Here is a 22,626-nt window from a genome sequence, read left to right on the forward strand (position 1 = left end):
ATTAGGCAATGGTTGCCTATTTTGCTGATATGGAATTCCTTGTTGCTGTTGTGGCTGAAGATTCTGATTTGGGACTTGACTTTGCTGATTTCCCCATGAAAAGTTGGGATGATTCCTCCAAGTTGGATTATAAGTTTGAGAGTAAGGATTCCCCATTTGTTTGTTTCCATAATTACCAACATATGCAGCTTGCTCTCCATAGTCTACTCCACAGCTGGTAGTTCCTTCTGCATAAGCAACTTGTTGTGAACTTCCAGATGATGATGATGAACTAACCAACATACTTAAATCTTCCATCTTCTTAGCCAAAACATTTGTAAGTGCATCAAACTTTGCATTAATCATGTTGAATGGATCAAGGTCATACATTCCAGCAGCTTGCCTCTTTTGAGTTGGAGCTGGTCCTCTTGGACTACTCCAAAGATGAGTATTCTTTGCAATTTTCTCCAATAGCTCATAAGCTTCATCTTCATGCTTCATAATAAATTCTCCTCCTGTTTGAGCATCAATAATCCCTCTAATTGCAGGAGTAACATTGGTGTAAAAATTCTGGTTTATCATCCATTTTGGAATGGCATGATGTGGGCATTGTCTCTCTAATTCCTTCCATCTCATCCATGATTCATAGAGAGTTTCATCTTCTCTTGGTCTGAAAGCTGTCATTTGATTCCTCAATTCTTGAGTTTTTCCAGGTGGAAAATATTATACAAGAAATGCATCAGTGAGTTGCTCCCAATTTGTAACGGAGTTGTGAGGTAAAGAGTCAAGCCAATCCAATGCTCTATCCTTCAAAAAGAATGGGAATAGCTTCAATCTTGCTGCATCATCAGATACTCTAGGTTGTTTTTGCATATCATAAATCATAGCAAACTTCTTTAGATGTGTGTGTGGATTTTCAGAAGGATGTCCCCCAAATTGGGAATTTTGAATTATTTGAAGAACTCCAAAATCCATCTTGTAACTATTTGCATCAATTCTTGGTCTTGCTATGCTCTCTCTCAAGTCATCAAAATGAGGAAAAGCATGATCCATCATACTTCCCCTAGGCACATAAGCATTTACAACCTCTTCACCTTGGGCTGCATTTTCATTTTTTCGATCATTTCCAGCATTACCACCACCAATTCTAATTCTTTCATCAGCCATGTCTGCTTCAATTTCAGTTTCTCTCAAGTCTTCTTTCCTTTTTCTGGCTTCTTTCTTGTTGGCTCTACAAAATTTCTCAATTTCAGGATTAAACAATGAGGATGTGTCACTTGTGCTTCTAGCTCTTCTCAAAAAAATTTTAAGGGCACCTAAAAAAGAACAAACAAACACAAAATGAAAAGATAACAAAGATAAAACTATAAACAACTAAAATAATCAAGAATTCAATCTTAAATAAACAACTCCCCGGCAACGGCGCCAAAAACTTGATGTGGCCCAACTGCAAGTGCATGGGTCGTACAAGTAATATAGAAAAGATATCGTTCCCATGAGGAGTTGTGTTAATGATTGAATTTTTGATATAAAAATTCTGACTAATTTGAACTATTTTTGAAATTAAAGTAATAAATTGATAGATATTGAAGTGTGAATTCTATGTGTGTAAAACTAATAATCTATTCAACAATGTAATGATTTAACTAAATTTGCATCAAATTAAAATAAGCAAATTGAAATATGGCAAGATTTAAAATGGCAAGTAATTAAATTCAATTAGAAATTAACAATGATAAAAAAACGCAATTCCGGAGTTCGGGAGTTCATATTCAAGCTATTTTGGGATTTTTAAATTGGTTATCCAATCTTGTGGAACTTACGGGTTTTAAGGAGATTAATTCTTAAATCCTTTGAATACCCTTTCGAGTGGGACAAAGAGTGCCTTAATCAATCTAATCCTACTTTCGTGGAGTTAAAGTTAATCAAGACCCATTAAGTTCCTTAATTAATCTGTAAATCCTCTTAATCCTTAGTCTATTTCTAGATCTAAGTTAATTAAGTCCAATTTCTTGATTATCTATCACAAGGCTTTCTCCTTTCGGTGCCTCAACCATGGATTAAGAACAACACTTAATGGGATCCTACACTAAGCATGTCATTGAGCATACAAGAAATGAATAAAACTCATTAAAACCACAAAATATGGATTACCCAATCAAAATCCACAAAATATCTCAAATATTACATCCCAACTCCAGAATCTAATGAAAACTACTCACTATCCATAATATTTACAAGAATTTCTGAGTTAATATGGAAATAAATCTTTAATCTAAGCTAAGAACTAAGAAACCCAATACAAGAAAGGTAGGAAATATGCAAGAAAGGAAAGAAAACTCCAAATCTGTCTGGAAATGGAGGGGGTGACGTTTTAGCTCCCTTTTTGACTCTTCAGCTGCTGCTCCTTTTTTTTTTTGTTTTTCCTCTCCTCCTCTTTCTAAAATGGGATAAGGGCCTATTTATATCTTTTTCTCTGACAAGCAGCCCTAAAATGGTGTGTTTAAGGTGTGTTTTTATGAGGGAATCTTCTGTTAGCTCATTATGAAGACTTTATGGGACTGCATAAGTGGACTGCATAAGTTATGCAGTCCCTTATGCAGTTTTCAGCTGGTTCCTGGGCTCTCTGTGCGAAGCTGCATGAGCAGGGTGCAAGACTGCATAAGTTATGCAGTTTTCCGTGAGGTCGCATAAGCAAGGCACGAATCTGCATAAGTTATGCGGCAACTTATGCAGATTTCGGCAGGTTTGGGAAATTGTTTCTTCTCCCTGTACAGAACTGCACAACTTATGCGGCAAGTTATGCGCAATTTGGCCAATGCATACTTTAACTTTGAAACTTGTTTTTGACATCTTTGGCTGTAGAAATCACTCCTCAATGGCAAAATTTCTTTTTAGTCCCTCAAAAACACCATTTTACCTACAAAACAAAGTAAAATTACAAATTAATCCAAAAATTAGCAATAATGAGAAACTATCTAAATAACTAATGAAATTAGCTAAAAGTGACTAATAATCAAATAAAATGGCCATGAAATTAAACCTAAATGACTATGCAAAATGCATATATCAAGCTTCATCAATCACTGGCTCCAGTGATACGTTGTACCCCTCATATTTTTTTGAAGTGTAATCATCCATGAATTTAGCATAGCTATGTCCTGGATTAGGCCGAGGAAGCATGGATTTCCTGAACTGGTCACTACTTGCACATTGTGGAGCCCAAGTCCTCTCCCCACACTTGATGATAGTAACTATGAACATTGGAAGTGCTAGAAAGTTAAATGGACTTCCCATCCATGACCTAAGTAAGACATAAACAATCTATGCAAATGAAGGTTGTGAACATGTAGATGGTAAGTTGGTTTTCAAATTAGCAATAGTTTAAGGCACAATGCCAGAAAATAAAAAGTCACCATCATTAGTCCCACTTCCCTAAACCAAAATCAATAGGACAATTGGATATAAAAGGCCAAAAGTTTACCGTAATTTGCAATTATAGCCAAATGTTCGTATTTTGGATAAAAAAATTCCAACCAGATTAGTTGCAATTATAGCTAAAAACCCAACATTTATTTAGAATTGTCTACTAAACTTACAAGTATAACTATAATTTTAAAATGATCAATTAGTTTAATTAACAAAAGAACAAATTTCTTTAGGGCATTTAGTTACTATAATTGTAATTTAAGGCGTTTGCTATAATTGTAAGTTTATCGCTTACCATTTTTGGAAGTTTATCATAATTGTAAGTTTAGTAGACAACTCTAAATCAATTTTGAGTTTTAGCTATAATTACAGCTGATCATAAATATTGTGATTTATGGTCCAAAATTAAAACATTGGGCTATAATTGCAAAATAGCATGTACATATCAATATCAATACCGTCCAATCCATTTGAAAAAAAAAAATCTTGATTCTTCTGTACCATTCCATCAACTCCATACATCCATATCCATGTGAAGATTATTTATCATAAAGTTTCAATATCTATGATAAGAATTTTTATTTAGTAGAACTGATAACTATATAATGATTTCATTTTAATCATTAAATATAATGGAATTCACGTGGAATTCAATATAATCATTTGTTATGATGAAACTACTTTACACACATCAATTTCATTTTCATTGTACATATCCATAAGAAAACAGCGAAATTACTACAATATTATTATTTACCACCACATCAATGAATAGTGGTAATGAAATGGTTTCAAGGACTGTAAGGAGTAGTGATACTTAATTTAAGAACAGTAAAGCCAGCCTCAATCCTTATGTCAAAACCACCTTTCTCCATCCCATATGTCAATTATTTAACAAATCTTGGAATAAGTCACTTCACAATTTGGACAAATGGAATAAATCACATTGTTATTTAGCAAGCAAATAATTTGAGTTACTAATCAAGAAGTTGATGCTTGCACATGAAGCTTCATAAACAGAGTAATTAATAAACAATGATTTAGACAATCTTATAAGCTATAGAAATAGAGGATTACATACTCGTAATATTTACAGTTTTGCTCTGCATTATCAATCTACTATGAGGACATGACGCACATGACCAATTTTATTCCAATCCTCACCCTGATTGTTCTTGATCCTTGATGATAACATTGGCAATTTTTTTACTTTTAATTTAAGGAGCGTTTTAACAAGCCGTAGCCCATTTGGAAGCATCATTAAATTTCTACCACTGTCAATCTCCAAGTTTTTCAGACTAGGCGATGCTCCTTCCTCTAGGGAATTTACCGTACTAGGGTAGTGAAGGTATAAATTTTATCAAGACAGGGTATAGATTACAGAATTTACTAAAACAGGGTGAGACATAGAGGGAAGCCATTCAAAATAGCGTCCGAAGATGGGACACCATTCAAAATAGCATCCGGAGATGGGATGCCATTCAAACCAACGTCTTGAGGTGGGACACTATTCATACAAGCGTCCGAAGTGCAGCAGCTCCGAATCTCTGCAGGTGGTCACGTCAGCAGCTCAAGTCACTCCACACAGTGAATCTTGCAGAGAGGGACGCTGTTGGGACGCCATTATAAATGGCGTACAGGTGTTGGGACGCCATTATCAATGGCCTGCAGACCTTAAGTCACTCCACACAGCGAATCCTTACAGAAAGGGACGGGACATGGGACGCTAATATTATTGGCGTCCAAAGTTCTATATACACACCCTCAGTTTATCCCACACACGAAGCCGAACTCATATCTCTCTTCTTCTTCAGTGTTGATCATCACTCTCTTCTTCTCATTTTCTCTTTTGGTGGTGTAAAATTAGTGGAGTTGAGAGACAGTTTCTGCTTGATAGACCAGCAACAACAAGAGGAGCTGCAGTTGTGGAAGGAAAAAAGATTTAGGTGGTTCTTAGTTTGAACAGCACAAGTGAAGTTTGGAAAAATTGTTTGTGCCTATTTTTTGTTCTTAAAAATTTAAGGTATGTATTTTGTTAGTTAGATCACCTATTTACTTGTAACATATTAAAATATTTGAGTGTTAAATATTTTTATTATTAGAGAAAGTTGATAAAATTATTTTTGTAAGTATGCATGCATGCATGTGTTATGATATGAAGTAGGTTTTTGTGATATTATTAATGTTTAGGGATATTGTTTTATATGATTTTTAGTGTTATATGTTATTTAATTATTTGAATACTTGAGTAGGTTATGGCTAACCTGAAAATAATATATGGATTACTTTTAGAAATTTAATTTGACATTGTAATTGTAAAGAGTGTAAGAGAGAAATAAAGTTAATAGGTACATAACAAAATTAGAAAATAATATTATTAACATAATGAATATTATTGACAAAATATTTTAAAATGTGTATTATTAACATCAAATGTTTAAAAAATAAAAAATTAGAAAAATCATAGATTTTGTCCGAAGATTAAGTGCATAGTTTATTAAATTTTATTTTTTCATATTAAAATATAATATTTTGATATGTTTAATAAAAAGTTTGCATAAAGCTAAAATTTACAAAAACCTAAATTATTATTTTAAGATCATAAAAAATTACATAGAAAAATGAGTTAATAATATATTACATTATTTAAATGTAGGAAAATGTAATATAACTTATACAATTAAGAAAATATATAAGAATAAAATAAAAATTTTGAAATATAAATAATATACGAAAATAAAAGTATAGTAATTATAGGTAATTTTTATTTTTTAAAAAAAACTAATTGAATATCGTGATTTAAAAAAATTACATAAATTATAAGAAAATATAATATAAATTATACAATTAGGAAAATATTCAATAGATGATAAAAAAATTGAAATATAAAAATTATATAGTAATTATACATAATTTTAATTTTATTAAATAAATTAGTTACATATCGTGATTAAAAAAATTTACATAAACCAAAAATAATAGTTTAACTTTCTCAAAAAATTCATAGAAAATTCAAACCAACGTCCTGCCTAAAAATTAAAAATATAGTAATTATATGTCCTGTAATTTTTAATTTAAAAAAAATATAATAGTTTAATATAATGATTAAAAAAAACACAATGTTTATTTTTTTAAATATTTAATTAGAATTGCTCAACCCAACCATCCCTGTGGAAGCAGTTGTAACAATTATTATTGGTTGTAAAAATTCCAATGAAAATCCTTCCTCATTGATGGGTGTCGAATCCACCAGAAATTAAATTTAACTAAAATTACCAACTATGAAATTTTTTCTGTAGCAAATGGTAAGTCCAGGTCGAACCCTAGAGACTGAATTATTAATTTTCGTGTAGTTGTGTGTTGGAAAACGGAAGAAACAAAGATTGGGGGTTTTATAACACAAAATTAGAAGAAATCAAAAATTCAAAAACTAAATATGAAAATCTCAATTTAAACAAACTTCAGCCCAAGGTAATTCTCATTCCAATGCATTGAATTGATCATAGACAAAGAAATACAATGATCTCTTATTGAATACTTAACATAGATTTACCAAACAAGCGAGGTAAACCCCTGACTTCCCTATACTCATCAATTCGAGCCCTGCACTCTCATTGAATCTAATTGTTAACTGAATTGGTATTAAGCAATCCTCATCAAATTAATAACTGCTTTAAGAAAAGGAAGTAGTTAAGCTAAACAACAATTTATGAAGCATAAATCATTTAATCCGCCCTATTGTTTCCTTAGGTTATTATCGAAAACTGGGATCATAATCAATAAAACCTAATTGCTACTTATGTTCAATCTTACACAAGAATTACGGATTATGAAGATGAACTAGCAATTGATCTCATCAAACAATCAACTAATAGGCCTTTTTAGCAAATCATTCAATAGATCAAAGACAAATAAATTAGAAGACAATAGATATTCAAAAGGACATAAATTAAATTAAGAACCTGGTCTCACAAATCAAGCAAAAGAACTTGAATCCCTTGAACTGAATGAAAGACTTAGCCACTCATGGCTTACAAAAAAATAAAAGAAAAACTAAAGAAGAATTCTAAAAGATGAATGGAGAGGTTGCTGAATCGATTTGGAGGCGTCTCTGAATCTGAATCCCTGAATTCTGAATGCTCAATGCCCCTTTCAGATGGCTACTAACTCTTCTATTTATATTAAATGGTCTAGGGTTAGGTTCTCTGTGAAAAACTGCAACTGGAGCGAAATTAGGAATCTGGTTATCGACGGATACACGGCCCAAGGGCCCAGGGCTGTGTAACTTACTGGAGCTGAATGGGCTTGTGTTGCATGGGCACAGAAAGTTACACGGGTCTCCAAGATTTACACGGATCAAGTTACACGGCTCGTGTACTTTGTCTCTTCCTCGGTTCTTTGGATTTCTTCTGGCAGAATGTTACACGGGTATCCAAGATTTACACGGGCCAAGTTACACAGCCCGTGTACTTCGTGTCAACCACGCTTCTCAATCCTTTGACCTTTCCAAGCTTCCTTCCACACTATATTACTCCGGAACTTCGCCAAAACCCTGAAAAGTATAGCAATAGTCAAATTTCTCCATTTAACACAATTATTTCAACAACTCTCTAAACATATGGCTAATAGATAACTATACTTTAATTAACTGAATTAAACATAAAAACACATTAAAAGCATAAAATGTGATGGGAGTAAAATTAATAAATTATGCACTTATCAGTCATCCTTATAGATGGCAACGAGCTAGGTTTTGGCGGGTTGTGTATAAGACCAAATCATAATAGGATGGGATTTGGGACGAGTTCGACTTAGTTAAATTAATATTATTAATGAGTTGCATTAGTGTTTGGATTTTACTGGGTTGTTATCTGATACCTGAACCCATTCATATAAAGATTTAATTTAATTTAATATAAAATAAATGTTTTTTTATAATAATGTATGTAAATTTTAATTTATAGCTTTTGTCATGCTTTATTAAAATAATACCTTTTTTTTAATCAGAAAATGTCTATTCCATCTTTTGCTACTTTATATTGGGATGGAGAAATTATTATAGATAATGAAGGCTATGAGTATTGTGGGGGTTCATCAACTGTCATTAGTATTGGTAAACGCATTGATTTTGGTATTTTAGGTATGAAAATAGTGCGTGGAATTGGTCTTAAAGCTGGATGTGATTTTATATCAGATATCTTATTTAGACAACCCATTGTGGAAGATGGTTCAGTGAAATGGGACTGCATGGGTTTGTCTAACGATAATGATGTAAATATTATGTTTAATTTCATTGATGAAATTGGAGGTACATCATCGATTGAATTATATATTGAAATTTTTCAACCTGATGCAACCGCAAATGTTGCTAGTACTGATGTAGGTGCTTCTGCACATGCAAGTAATGACACGGTTTTATGCTATCAACCATCTCAAATTCACGGCAGTACGGTTGAGGATAAGGTTTTGGGGGTTATCAATAAATGTGAAGATATTTGTCTGCGTCAATGGGTATATGATTCAAAATCTTCTTCCAGTGATTATTGCCCCAATGATGATGGGAACGAAGAGGATTCTGATGAACAATGGATTTATAGTGATGACACCAATGTAAATGAGGAATTTCAGCATGGTAATGAGTTGGTAGTAGATTTGTCTTTGTACTATAACACTCATATTGCGAACCCAATAACGCCTGTTGTCCCTCCTCCACCTTACTTTGAAATAGGTTTTTCATTGCTAGCAATTGATCCATGGTCAAAACCACAATGTTGTTCAATGTGGGATCTGTCGAATGAGTTTGAAGTTCGAATGATATTCCCTACTAGAGAAGCTGTCCAAAAAGCTACCAAATAATATCATTTACTTAGGCACCATGAGTTTTGTTATGAAGAGACAAAGAGCAGAACATATGCTATTAGGTGCAAAGATAGAAAGAGCAATTGTAAGTGGAGAATGCGTGCGTCTCGTTGGCAAGGATCTGATATATGGAAAGTTACTAGATATAACGGACCCCATACATGTGTTAATCCATCAATCTCACAAGACCATAAGCAATTGGATAGCAGATTTATATCTGATTTCATCCTTGCAATTGTACGAGAACAACCAAATGTGAAGATATCTGCGTTACAAGCAGAAATCAAAGATAAAATTGGATATATGCCGAGTTATCGGAAGACATGGAAGGCTAGACACAATGCAATTGTGAAGATCTTTAGTGGTTAGGAGGAATCTTTTACAAGATTGCGGCAATTCATGCTTGCTTTGTGCAAACAGAACCCTGATTCTGTGTTTTTAATTGAATATGACCCTCTATTTGTTAATAATAAATTACAACTCGATTATCGAGTTTTCGACAAAATGTTTTGGGCATTGAAACAAATAATTGAAGGTTTCAAGCACTGTCGCCTTGTTATTTTCATAGACTCAATGTTTTTATATGGAAAGTACAAAAGGTGTTTATTTTGTGCTACAGCATTGGACGATAATAACCATATTTTTCCCATTGCTTGGGCAACAGTTGATTGTGAAAACACAAGGAATTGGGATTGGTTCATGTCTTGTTTACGGGTGTTTGTGACTGATCGTTCAGATATTTGTGTTATATCAGACAGGCATATTGGCATTAAAAAGGCAATGCAGCAAGATTGGTGGCGGCCTCTTGATGGACATCATCGATATTGTTTAAGACACATATTGAGCAATTATAACACGAAGTTCAAAAATACTGACATGAAAGAAGCTCTTTGAAAGGCAGGTTAGTTTTTAGAAGATTAGTATTTATATGGTAATGTTAATTGAAGTTCCAATGTCACAAAGTAATTATATGTTACATTTATTTTGTAACAGCTCACCAAATTCAGAAAATAAATTTTTATGAGGCTATGAACACAATCAAGACTGAGCATCCAGACACGTTTGAATGGGCTAAAAAGATGCCTTTAGAAAAATGGACACGTTCTCATGATGGAGGGAAAAGGTATGGAAGCATGACAACCAATACCATTGAGTTAGTTAATGGAATACTAAAGGAGATCCATGCATTACCAATTACTGCAATGGTAGAGAAAATATTTTTCCAGTGTGTCGAATATTTTGATACGCGCCGCACGACATTTCGTGAACAACTGCTACAGGGCTTCAACTTAACCCCAGCATATCGTCAAATTTTGGGTGAAAATTTAAATGAAGCAAACTCACTTAATGTTAGGTTGTTTAACCGTGATTGTGGTGAATTTGAAGTTTGGAAGGGTACATCTGGGTAAGAAGCACATTGTCAGATTACATGAAAGGACATTCATGTGTGGGAAGTTTCAAGAGATACGTATTCCATGTTCCCATGTCATAGCAGCATGCCAATCAAAGTCAATTAATTATGAGCAATATGTTTCAAATTATTTTACGTTGGAGCAAACACTTAAGTGCTATGAGTGGCAGTTTCATGCACTTGGACATCATGATGATTGGCCAATAGACAATGATCCAATTCTTGTGCTGAACCCGACACGGAAAAGGTTTAAAGGAAGACCAAAATCCTTAAGAATGAAGAATGAAATGGATTGGAGTGTGAATAGAAAAGTTTGGGAGATGTCTAATATCCATTGTTCGCTCCGTCGTGAACAAGGACTCATAAAAAAAAAAATTGTCCAGTGCGAAAAAACACCATTAGTTAATTATGTTACTCTTTTAAAATAGTAATGTATTGAACAAACCATCCAATTGTATTTTTCTTATTCTTAAAGTAATTTTATGTTAAAGTTTTCATTTTATGCATGTAAATGTAACAGGGATTAATGCTTTCATTGTACTGATTGTAAGATATTTGTAATGAATTGTTTCAAATTTATTTATATGCCTGTTCATTTTTGTTTATGTGTTAGATAAAATAATGGCTCGGATAATGCGGACTCCAAAAAGGATTGTCAGTCAACAGCAACGGGCAAGGGTACATGCTTTAATTAGGAATTTGATTAACCTCCCTATGGAAGTAAAAGTATCAAGAATGGGGGATTACCTGCTATGCATTTTTAAGCATATGATAAGGGTGAATGGGCTCATTCAAGAAATTATATGGGAGGGAGAGCTATTAATAGATAAACAGAGATATTTGGCTTTACGGTCAGCTTTTAGTTGTGTCCACGATAAGGGTATACTTGACCATGTATGGCGAAAATTAGAAGCTAATCGTACCCCATCATATTTACTGCTACTTGAAGGATTTGTCAAAGAGTATGCTAATTGGGTCGCTACGAGGACAATGTGTTGGTCAACTGGTATAAAAATGCGTGACAGTAACAAACAGACTCTGGTGAAGCCCATGTTACCTAAAATCAAACATGTTAGATCAAGATGTTTATGACGAGCTAGTAAGATCATGTTCGGTAAATCAAATAGTTAGGCTGACCTAGTTTGTTCTAATATTGTATTTTAATGTTTATATATTTTCTTGATTTCGTAAATAATTTTTTATTGATATCTTTGTATTGAAAATGTAATGCAAACATTTTAATTAATGTAATGAATGAGATCTGTTTATTTAGATTATTTAATACTTTTATTATATGTTTTTTATACCATTTATATAATAATCAATGTACCAGGAAAATATATGCATTGTTGTAACTATGAAAAAAACAACTTGAAAATCTATATTTACCGCAATGAATAGGTATGGCTACACAACAAGAAAGAAGAGATTACATTGTCCTAGGTCCAATTGATCCAGAGCTTCTTTGGCTCCAGCCCCAACACCGTTCTGAAGGGATTTGGAATGGCACGATTGAGCATGAAGTGCTTACGTGCAGGAGGCAGGGGAACATATTACATTCTGACATTGATGATTGAATTGTTCCTCATCTTGCTGATTCGGGATTTATCGGTATTGCTAGATTAGGATTTTTTTCACTTGACTGGCATCTCATTATTACCTTTGTAGAGCGATGGCGACCGGAAACACATACATTTATGTTGCCAATTGGTGAGTGCAAAATCAGTCTTCAGGATGTCGGCATTATTTTTGGTTTACCAGTATATGATTCAGCTGTTACTGGAATGTCACGGGTGGATTGGCCAGAAGTATGTGAAATATTGTTGGGTGCTAAACCACCCTCAGAAATGATTTGAGGACATACACTAAAGATATCATGGCTAAATGATGAGTTTGGAGCTATTCCACATCATGTTAATGACTTAACATTGTTGTGGCATGCAAGAGCATTCATATTATGACTCATTGGATCGATGTTTCCTGACAAGACAAACTCACGTGTGAACTTGATGTTCTTACCCCTTTTATAAGACTTGAGGGAAGCTGCGACATACAATTGGGGTGGAGCTTGCTTAGCCTTCCTTTATTATGAGCTTTGTCGTGTGGCTGTTACTGAAACAAAGGAGATTTCAGGACCACTATTTATTTTGCAGATATGGGCCTGGGAGATATTTAAAGTAATCTCTCCATCAATAAGAGATGCATCAGCACCTCATGATGCACCCCTAGGTGCAAGGTATGTCACTAAAATATTATATATATATATATATATATATATATATATATATATATATATATATATATATATATATTCATTAAGAAAATATTAAATTGATTTTTATTGTATTACACTTTAAATTTTCTTATCAACTAACAGGTGGAGTAGAGCTCAACAGATCACTGAAGTAACAACCCATGTACTTTCGCAAATCCGGTACAACCTTAACCGGATGCGACTTGAACATGTAAACCAAAATTTAATAAATCTTACTTAAAATAATATGTTATATTTTTCTACATTTATAATTACTTGATGTTTTGCTAACATTCACTTGTAGGTTACATGGGAACCATATACTGAAGAATTATTGGATGAGCTGCCCCGATATATGTATCCAAGGCCGTCCCATTTGGAAGGCAGTTGTGCCATTAATTTGCTTCCATATTATTAAATGGCACCAACCTGACAGGGTGATGTGGCAATTTGGTTTGGCCCAACCTATTCCATGACCACCCATGCAAACAGATGAGTTGCATGACATTACTCATCGAGTTAGTGAGAGTAACTGGGCGCACCACCATGCGGCATACATTATTCGTTGGAATAGGCAAGAACATTACATTATTCAAGGGCAAGAAATGGCACAACCACTCCACCATCATTCTGAATATATGGAGTGGTATCATCAAGTTGCGAGACGTTGGATCTCAATAAGTGGAGCTGCTATTGGTTGTGTGGTAATCCTTTACAACACATATTTTTTCATTGTTAATTACATAGTAATAATAATTTTATATTTTTTTAACCAAAAAGGATCTGATATATGCATTGACATTTTATTTTTACAGGAGGACGCAATTGAGGATTGTTTGCTAAAATTACAGAACCCATCAACACAAAATGTGGCAGAAGTTAAACGTACATTAAGGAAAATGATGATTGCTTTAGAGGAAGAAAGTTGACTTTGTCAAATGCCACCTCCTTAGTCCGCACCTCAAGCAGCAACCTTTAATGATGAATTACAAGAGGACCAACCTCAGCCCTCACATAGAGCAGGACGACGTCGATCATGTCCTGTTCGACGTCGTCAACACCCAGTGGGTCGAGGCTCTCCTCCCAATGATGTTTTGCCCCAACCTGTCGCATTTCACCCTTACTGCATGGCATCAGTGCCTGATCCTTCTGATCCTATTCCCTCAGCTCTTGCACCATCTGATCCGGGACCATTCACAATATTCCAACCTTATTCAGAATCTATCCCCCCTCATTACACTGGTTGGATGCCTTTTGACAATACTGAGAGTCAACAGCCGCAAACACCATTCAGTGGCTTATTTGCTCCTTTTGGCAGACCATCTACCATTAGGCCATCACACTATAGTTATGGTCAATTTGGTGGATATAGTTCGAATCAATACTTTGTACCATATCAGTCTGGTGCCTTAGGCCATATTCCATCTAGTGCGGGTCTATTTGGACACTATGAACAAAGTATTGTGCATTATACTGCAGGGGGGGAATCATCGAGACGACAACAAGGGCAACCTAGCCAACCTTAAGATGCACAAGGTGATATAGAAGAACATCAAGGAGGGGGACAACATCGAGTTCTTCGACCGAGATGCCATATACGAAGACCAAGTTGTGGCACATGATTGAGTTAAATATATGCTTTTATTTGTATATTAATTATGAATACTTGTCATAATTTATATTTTGCTTTAGGTCAATTGTTGCGATATACTAGTCTAAATTTTCAATATATTTTGTATAATTCAATTGAAAATAAAAAGTAATTATAATAAGAGTAAAAATTAATATCACCTAGAAATTAATTTAAGACACGGATAATAAATTTTGTTTACTATTTTTTTTATCTCATATGACTTAAATTTTAATATTTTAAAGAAAAATAAATTTATTTCTTCTTTTTTAATTTCTTTTATTTTTTTACAAAATAAACATGTTTTAAAAAATAAAACAGAAAAATTTCCCGGTTCAAATATTATATCTACTATTATTTTTTTATCTATAAACAAAATCACACTTTACACATTAATTTTGTTAATAATATTAAATAAATTTAAGTTGTTGCATAGTACACTTGTTTGGTTAACATTTCCTAATCATGAATTTAGTATTAAAAGAAATAAATTACAATATTTAAATTATATATTGTTATAAATGGTTACATATAATATTTAATAATTTTATTTCTTTAATACTTCAATTTAATATTTGCAATCAATAAAATAAATTATGCACATTTATTATAAAATGCAAATTATTTTAATTAACGGTATTTTTTTTTTCACTATTTTTTCTATCTCATATAACTTGAATTTTAATAATTTTAAACAATAAAATTTATTTACTATTAAAAATTTTTAATAAATTTTATATTATCAATATAATGTAAATATTAAAAAAGGGCAATGTAAATATTAAAGTATTAAAATTAATATATTTCTTAATTAATGTAAATAAAATAGCATTGGGGCGCTCGTGCGAGCCAGCGCAGATGCAGGCAGAGCCCCATCTTGAGCGTCCGGAGCATGGATGCCATTTTGAACAGCGTCCAGAGCATGGATGAACTCCGGACGCTATTCAAAATAGCGTCCGGACTGCGGACGCCATTTTGAATAGCGTCCAGGCTATGGACGACATTTTGAATAGCGTCCGGATGGTTACACGGGAATTTGAATAGCGTTTTTATTGCGCTCACCCTGATTTCGTAATTTTTTTTAGGTCGACCCTCTTTTCATAATTTTTGCTTCATTGTGCCTTTGTACAGTAAAAAAACCCCCTTCCTCCACATTCCATTCCTCCAGTGGCTCCAGCTTCTTGAATTTAAGGACTTCAAGCTTGGGAAATTCTCCATAACTGCAAAGCATTTTCTTTCCTGCAAATGATCCGGACATCAGTATCAAAATTTGAAGGTTGGGAAGCTTGTCCAGTATTTGCGTAGGGTCCTCGGCTAGTCCAGAAGCTGACAGTGTGACTTCAATGAAGTTCTGAGGGAACTTAGAAACCAGATGCTGATTCTTTAGCTTTCCAGTCAAATATATGCTAGTGAGATTCACATGGCTCGATAAAGACTCCAAGCGCAGATCCCAGGGCTGATTTAATTCATCAAATGATTTCATCAAGTGCAGATTCTTCTGTCACCTGTACCATGTTGTGGTTCACCAACTCTCTCAAGCACTCCTGTGCAACATATTCAGGAGTTTTTTCATCACCCTTTGACGTCTCAAACCCTCCACAACCCACAAGCCGATCAATCTTCTTGCAGGTATCTTATAATCGGCTGGAAATAATCCAAAATAAAAAAGACATCGCCTTAAATACAGAGGCAAATGTTTGTTGATATCTTCCAAGACTTCAGACCATGGTTCTTCATTTTGATTTAGTTGGTCAAGCATCCTCGACAATTCATCTGGGGTTGAGTCTATCTGTGACAGTAGTTCTGCCAGTTTCAATCACCTTTGGCAGCCCTCCACATTTTCTTAATATAATTTCTCAGATTGGCTTCGAACTTTGACGCAATGCTTATCTTCAACTTATGTTTGAACAAAGCCCAGCTCTCATCATCGCTTCGCAGATGTAGTCTGTAAATAAGGTTAGTGTCTGTAACTGATGGAGCCCAGTCTATGGAGCGAGCAGAGAACAATATATTCGAGTTCCGTTTGATATTTCATAGAATGCACTTCCCATTTCTCTCCAGAATTGTGTTGGATAAGAGGTATCGACCACAATGAGATACTTCTTGTCCACAAACAAAGCATTAACAATCTGCCTCAACTTAAATTCACTGCTTTCCTCGGTCTCATTCGATTGATATAATACCGAAATGTCATCAACACCCAAAATCTTTTGGATGATATCTACCTCGCGTTCTCCAGACACCCAAGTACGGTAAGAAAATCGTTCTGCAATAGCTTGGCTGTCATAGATTAGCTTTGCAAGGCTTGTCTTGCCAATGCCTCCAACACCCACAATTGAAATGGTGATGCAGCGAGGGCCATCTTTCAGCAGCTGTGTGATAACTGCATCTACATCCTTATCGAAGCTAACCACATAAAGTTGATCAGCATCACGAGGAAGTGGTTTTTCCTGTTGATATAGACTTTCTTCACTGTTACTCCCTGACACTAGACTTGAAATGGCTCCATGTCTTTTACTAGAAATATCATGGACCTGATCATTAACCCGGGCCATCTGCCGGAAAAGCTTAGGCTGGGAAATGAAATTCTGGGGAGCCCACTAGCCCAGACCAAGTTTTGGAAAGGTCCTCTCCTCCCCGTCTCCATCCGTTACATGAAGAGCCCAATAACATTCTCAGCTAAGCGACAAACATCGCAAAGTTCCTCCATCCACGCCATTCCTACTTCACTTGATTCTTTTGATTGTTCAACATCTTTTAGAAAATGCTGCAAATCGACAGGAGCATCTCTCTTTCTTCTCTGGGCTGATATGATAATTGACTCATCAATCACATCATCAAGATCGTAAACAGTTTCTATCAAGAGCTTCCTTTGAATCACATTGTCAGAATCATCGGCATTTCTTCTCAATTCAGTTTCGATGCATTGAATTTGATCTTCAACACCAAGCAATGAATCTGACTCTTGGACAAGAAGATTGGAAAATTTTCCCAAAGCAGACAAGACGATTTGTCTCGCCCTTTGCGTTTGCTTCTTTGCTCCTTCAATTAGTCTCACAATTTGGTTCTTTCATTGCGTCAAAGTTTTTTTACTAACACTTTTATTTTTTTCTTTTAATGTTTAACTAATTTAGAGACCGATTTGGTTGTCGGTTGCTATTTACAACCGATTTGATTATCGGTTGCTATTTGCAACAAGGTTTATTGCAATCAACTGAATCAATTGCTAAATCGATTAGCAATTAATTTTAATGGATTAGCAATCAATTCGATCGATTGCTAATCCTTTTTTTTTATAGTGTGTAAAAATTACTGAATAAATGAACCACATTAAAATGAATAAGTTTAATAAAAAATTTTAAAACTTAAAAAAATGGTTTAATAAGTTTATCCAACTATAATTAAATGAATAAGTTTAATAAAACTTTATTATATAAGTGGGACTATACAATTTATTATGATTAATTAAGTTATATATGAATAAATCACATAAAATGTTAGGTGTGTAAGAATTATTAAAATAATTTTTTTAACTAATTTTTTTTTGAAAACATATTTTATTTAATTTATTAAAAACATATATTACATATAGCATCAAATTAAATAAATAAAAATAATTATATAAATTATAAATAATACAATTATAAATTAAAAGTATAATTAAAATATATAATTATATAATTTAATTACTATATTTTATTAATTTTATTACTAAATGAGTTTTATATAATACTTATTAAACCTTTTGTTTGTGATGTGACTAATTAATCTTGATGAGTTTGAAATCGATTTCATGAGTTTAATGAACCATTTAAATAGGAGTTGAGATCAAGAGCTTAATACGAGTTGAGTTTGCAAGCTCAATAAATGAGTTAATTGCAAGTTGAGTTCAAGCTTAATAAAGTTTAAACAAGTCAAACTCGAGCTAAATATTTAAGCTCAAATTCAGTAAATTTAAAAAAAAAAAAATTAACAAACTAAGTTTAAACTTTTAAAAATTCAGCTTGTTCATTTACACCCCTAGGAACTGAACTTGGATTGTGTAAACCTTTTAGCTTATCATTTTCCCACTGATGTGAGACAAGGGTCTCAAATGTCACCCTCTTAAATTTGTCAGGTCGCAATCTATATTGATGTTTGCTGCTTTGTTAGGTTACCACCTATGGACAACCTTTTCCTCACAAGTCAACTACATCTGTACAATTTTCAAACTCAAGGTTGCTCTTACCCTGATGATAACATTAGCAATTGCTAAGTCATAACCAAGCTCTTAAGTATTATGGTTCGCTATTGTCTCAGGCAGCTCTACCTCTTCTATAGCCATGATTAGCCTTTTCTTCACAGGATAATCAACTTTGCATAATTTTCAAACTGATGTGGCTATGATACCAATTATAACACTCTAAACTCAATTACTCAAATAACTTTTAAGCCTTGAATCACCTCACCTAAAATGATTAACTCAAATTACTTTTGTTAGTTGAATTTAAGCTATATATAAGAGTTTTAATTAACCTTTTACCACCAAATAGGGGACAAAGGTCTCACATTTTTCTTCCATGATCATAAACACATATAGCGAAAAGATGAATTATACAATAAGAGACAACATCAAATTATCTAACTTTTGTCCTAAGATTGAAGCATAAATTTGTTTAGAAATTTTGGGTGCAAGCCAGCCTAGTCGATTAAGGCCTTAGTTTGATCCTTCTTGACCACTCCAACCCCATGTCATCCATATCCATATCATTATTTCAATAAAGTTCTAATGTCTGAAAGTAACAAAAACATCATGAAGTTAAATTTAACGTATATGGTAATAACAACAATATAGCGAAGTAACAAGACCTTATAGTGTAACGGACCACCACTATACAGAACAGCATAACGGAAAAAAAGAAAAACAGAATCATTAACCTTCCTTGCGTCAGAATCAGCTTTCTCCGTTCAGTTGCACGAACCACTTCCAACCGTTAGGCCTGGATAACAAATCCTTGAATAAATCATTTAGCAATTAGGACAAATGGGACACAGATTTAGCAATCAAATAATTTTAGTTTCTAATCAAGAAGTTGATAATTGTAGCTTCATAAACAGAGTAATAAACAGTGATTTAGACGATTTTAGAAGCTATAGAAACAGAGGATTACATACTCATTATAGTTGGGGTTTTGCTCAGCATTATCAATCTTCTATGAGGACATGACGCACATGAGCGATTTTACTCCAATCCTCACCCTGATTGTCCTTTATCCTTGATGATAACATTGGCAATTTTGTTACTTTTAATTCACGGAGCGTCCTAACATGCCGCAGCCCATCAGGAAGCATCATTAAATTTCTACATCCGTCGATCTCCAAGCTTTTCAGACAAGGCAGTGCTCCTTTCTCCACATTCCATTCCTCCAGTGGCTCCAGCTTCTTGAATTTAAGGACTTCAAGCTTAGGAAATCCCCCATAACTGCAAATCATTTTCTTTCCTGTTAAATGATTTGGACATCAGTACCAAAATTTGAAGGTTGGGAAGCTTGTCTAGTATTTGCGTGGGATCCTCTGCTAGTCCAGAAGCTGACAAGGTGAGTTTAATGAGGTTCTGAGGGAAATCAGAAACCAGATGCTGGTTCTTTAGCTTTCCCGTCAAATATATGCTGATGACATCCACATGGCTCGATAAAGACTCCAAGTGCAGATCCCAGGGCCGATTTAATTCATCAAATGATTTCAACATCAGGGATCGAAGGTTTTTTTTTTTTTATTTTGAACCCAATTCGCCACAACATCCAGTTGCTTGGACATTGCCATCTTTTGGGATGGTCTTGATATCTTGCAAATCATTCCCAATTTTATAATTGTCAACAAAGTATCCAGGCCATTTTTTACAAGACTGTCCTCATTTACGAATATGCCCCAAAGTGTTTGAAGATCCATTGGAGAACTGCCTCCTTGCCAGACGAATATGCTGCGAAAACTCTCATCAAGAAATAAATGCCTTAGTTTCTGCATATTCCAGATTATATTGGGAAGAGCAATGATGTGAGCTCGCTTCAAATCTAAGGTTTGAAGGTTTATCAACTTGTCAATGAACTCAGGAAGTATCTCTAAGTGGATCTCAAACCTAGGTACCTTAACCGAGTAAGTTGACCTACTGCCTTGGGCAGTTTTGGCTTATATACATTTTCAAGATCCAACACCCATAGGAAATGGAAGCAATTGCTAGAGGTACATCGATCAAGATATTTCCCTATATCTTCTCAGCTATGCTCCCTTCTCGAGTATCAAAGGATAAAAAAGAGACAACATCACTATAGCAAGAGCAAGGAGAAGCAGTATCGTTACCATGGATGTGATCAAAGATAGCATCGTTTGGGTCGACATGGTCAGCAAGATGGCGTATCACACTAGTAATGTTAGCGTGACCTTGGAGAAAATTAGCTTCCTTGGCTTTTGCAAACCAGTGTACACGTACAGCCTCAGGTAGGCGACATGTCTTAATCTTCCCATTGAGCTTCTTCGCGGTCACCTGTACCATGTTATGATTCACCAACTCTCTCAAGCATTCCTCTGCAACATATTCAGGAGTGTTCTCATCACCTTGTTGACGTCCCAAACCCTCCGCAACCCACAAGCCAATCAATCTTCTTGTAGGTATCTTATAATCGGCTGGAAATAATCCAACATAAAAAAGGCATCGCCTTCAATACAGAGGCAAATATTTGTTGATATCTTCCAAGACTTCAGACCATGGTTCTTCATTTTGATTTAGTTGGTCAAGCATCCTTGACAATTCCTCTGGGGTTGGGTCTCTTTGTGACACCAGTTCTCCCAGTTTCACAATCACCTTTGGCAGCCCTCCGCATTTTCTTAATATAATTTCTTTCAAATTTGCTCCCAACTTTAACGCGATGCTTATATCAACTCATGTATGAACAAAGCCCAGCTTTCACCATCGCTTCGAATGTGTAGTCTGTAAATAAGGTTTGTATCGATAACTGGTGGAGCCCAATCTAGGCGGCATACAGAGAACAATAATCGAGTTCCGTTTGATATTTCAGAGAGTGCATTTCCCATTACTCTCCAAAATTGGCTTGGATAAGAGTTATTGACCAAAATGAGATACTTCTAATCCACAAAGAATGCATTAACCAGCGGCCTCAACCTAAATGCATAGCTTTCCTTCGTTTCATTACCATGATCATAATATAATCCCGAGCTGTCATCAAATCCCAAAATCCTTTTCATGATTTCTTCCTCGCTTTCTTCAGACACCCAAATACGATAAGCAAAATGATCTGCAATAGCTTGGCTGTCATAGATTAGCTTTGCAAGGCATGTTTTGCCAAGGCCTCCAACGCCCACAATTGAAATGGTGATGCAATGAGGGTCATCTTTCAGCAGCTGTGCCATAACTGCATCAACATCCACATCGAAGCTAACCATATCAAGTTGATCAGCATCACGAGGAGGTGGTTCTTCCTGTTGATATAATTTTTCGTAATTACTCCATTTGAAATATCATGGATCTTATCATTTATCCGGGCCATCAGCTGGAGAAGCTTATGCTGGGAAATGAAATTTTGGGGAGCCCAAACAAAGTTTTGTAAATGTCCTGTCCTCTCGTTCTTCATCTGTTACAAGAAGAGCCCAACAAAATTCTCAACTGAGTGACAAACATAGATCCTAGGTACAGGGGAAATTCTGCTGGATTTTCGGCATAAGTTTAGGATGTATGACTCTCTAAATTCTTATTTTGTTTGAATATTGATAAATTCATGAATATAATTATTTAGGTAATCCGAGTAAAACCTCCTCCTCTTCTCAGCTGCCTCAGTGATCTTTAGTTAATCTGTGCATAGATATTGATTTTATTTATAATTTCAATATTAATAATTTATATACAAGGCATGCTCATGCACTCATATATATGTATGTATATGTTAGTTATATGCTAGGCACGCACTTTTGTTGCATATTTTATTGAACTTGTATGTGGGTGTCTCCTTAAGGTGATTTGGAGTTGTGCGCATGTGTTGGTGTGTGTGTGTATGGTATGGATGTGGACTTAGG

At 34.5% G+C, this 22,626-nt stretch overlaps 1 non-coding gene and 2 pseudogenes across 1 annotated transcript; 1 reads left to right on the forward strand and 2 right to left on the reverse strand.

Annotated features, from left to right (window-relative positions):
- Positions 1 to 571: 571 nt before the first annotated feature.
- On the forward strand, positions 572 to 678 carry LOC131181096 (small nucleolar RNA R71). Its single transcript, XR_009149723.1, has one exon. It is a non-coding gene; the product is annotated as a small nucleolar RNA R71 (small nucleolar RNA).
- A 3,841-nt stretch (positions 679 to 4,519) lies between these two features.
- On the reverse strand, positions 4,520 to 19,123 carry LOC131180571 (probable disease resistance protein RF9; annotated as a pseudogene).
- A 320-nt stretch (positions 19,124 to 19,443) lies between these two features.
- On the reverse strand, positions 19,444 to 22,187 carry LOC131180572 (probable disease resistance RPP8-like protein 2; annotated as a pseudogene).
- Positions 22,188 to 22,626: the final 439 nt, after the last annotated feature.

The sequence above is a fragment of the Hevea brasiliensis genome, chromosome 6 (genome assembly GCF_030052815.1).
Source record: "Hevea brasiliensis isolate MT/VB/25A 57/8 chromosome 6, ASM3005281v1, whole genome shotgun sequence".
Classification (NCBI taxonomy): Eukaryota; Viridiplantae; Streptophyta; class Magnoliopsida; order Malpighiales; family Euphorbiaceae; genus Hevea; species Hevea brasiliensis.